This window comes from Penaeus chinensis, chromosome 6 (assembly GCF_019202785.1).
Source record: "Penaeus chinensis breed Huanghai No. 1 chromosome 6, ASM1920278v2, whole genome shotgun sequence".
Lineage (NCBI taxonomy): Eukaryota > Metazoa > Arthropoda > Malacostraca > Decapoda > Penaeidae > Penaeus > Penaeus chinensis.
Genome location: NC_061824.1, coordinates 38,109,881 through 38,112,380, shown reverse-complemented (window position 1 = coordinate 38,112,380; position 2,500 = coordinate 38,109,881).

Genomic DNA, 2,500 nt, shown 5'->3' with positions numbered 1-2,500 from the left:
CATAAAACAGTACATTATCTACGTGATATTAAATTACTGAACCAAAGCTGAACAAATGGTTCATATGTTCACACTTTCTGTTCATGACAAATGATGAATGAACGATATATTCTGTTACCTTTAATGTCACTGTTTTTTAGCATTGTCTTCTCACTTTCGTTACCACTGTTTTTGTTGTCAATTTTACTGTTACTGTCATTGATAACGTTATCGTCATCATTACTATTATGATCCTTTTTGTTATCATTATCATTATTGCTATCATCTTTATTGTTATTTTTATGTCTTCTTCTTCTTCTTCTTCTTCTTTTTCTTATTCATTATTATTATTACTATTATCATTGTTACTACTATTATTATTATTATTATTATTATTGTTATTGTTGTTACTACTAATATTATTATTATTATTGTTATTGATATTATTATTATTGTTATTATTATTATCATTATATCATTATAATCATTTTTATTATTATTACTATTATCATTATTATTATTATCGTCATTAATCATTATTGCCATTGTCATCATTATCATTATTTTGTTATCATTATCATTTTTACTGTAGAAAAGAGTATGAATGAGAATGAATATCTTCACAATACAAGAGATGTATTTAACCGGTTTCGATTATATCTTCGTCAGAATTACATATATCATAGAAACTACTATTATAATTGTTTTTGTTATTGTTATTGTTATTGTTATTATCATTATTACTGTTATTAATATTATTATTATCATTATCATTATTATTGTTATTATTATTATTATTATTACTCTTATTACTATTATTAATATTAACATCATTATCATCAGTATCAATATTATTACTATTAATATCATTATTATGACTATTATTATCATTATTATTACTATTATTATTTTCATTATTATTAACATTGTTATTATTATTATCATTATTATTCACCCGTGAAGAGAATGGGAAGTACGAATGGAAAAAAAGAAAGAAAGAAAAAAAGAAAGAGAAGAAGAAGAAGAAGAGGAAGGAGACAAAGGCGAAGAAGAAGAAAAAAAAAAAATAAATAAAATAAACGAACGATAAAAAAACACAAAACAACAAAGTTAACCCACTTTTTTTTTTTTTTTTTTTTTTTTTCACTAAAATGACAAGACACGAAACGCAAACAGACGACCTTGCAAACGCAAACATTCGTCAGCACAGTTAGCAAACACGAGAAAAAAGAATGACAATGGGAACACACATGCTGTTCACCCTTATGTGGCACTGTGCCGTGACACTGTGCCACGCGTATTGGACACACTAGCCTCCGCACGTGAAGGTCGCTGGCCATAAACTATACCTGTACGCTAAGTTAATTTATTTTACTTACGGAACCGCGTCCGATATTGTCTTTTAAGATGCTCTGAAGTCGAGTTCGTTAACCCTTTCGGACGATGGGTCTGTATGTGTGTGTGTGTGTGGGGGGGGGGGGGGGGCTCCGATAGATAGTTCAGGATTATCTACTTTAATACAACGGAGATTGAGAGGGTATGATAGTGTCTGTAGAGTGATAGAAAGATAATACGTACTGTTATAGCTGCTATATGCTAGTTCGTAGATATAGACAGTATAGTAGTAGACAGAGAGGAAAAAAAGAGAGAAAAAAAGAGAGAGAGAATAGATGAAAGAAAGAGAGAGAGAGAATAAATGAAAGAGATAAAAATAAAAGTAGACACAAACCTTCTAACAATACATCTACAGACTATACACCTTCTATATAGATATCCATATCTACCTCCTTCAACCTTGAACAAAGAACAAGTTATCGTCACAATTTATCAGAAAGACGCCTTCCCATAAAAATCGAAATCATACATACATACATACATACATGCATACACACATACATACATATATGCATACATACATATATGCATGTATACACACATACATACATGCATGTATACACACATATATACAAACATACATACATACACACACATAAATACATAGGTACATACACGCACAAATAAATTTCTAAATGACTTATCAAACGATTACATACATACATACATACACACATACATGCATACATATATACATATAAGCACACACAAATACATACATACATGCAGACATACATATATGCATGTATACACACATACATACATACACACATGCATACATACATACAAATATACATCCATCCATACATACATACATACATGCATGCATGCATACATACACACATACATACATACATGCATACATACATATATGCATGTATACACACATACATACATACATACACACATACATACTTACATACAAACATACATACATACATGCATACACCTGAACCGAGCAATTATCCACGAATAAATACCCTTGACGCATAGCCTATGTACATTGCAGGATAGTTGACGCAGTACATATGGGGCGTTGAAGTAAGCGTTTGAAAAATCGTTTAGAAATTTATTTAGAAATTTTGAAATCATTAAGAAGTTTTTTATGCTTTCTCTATTTTTCGTT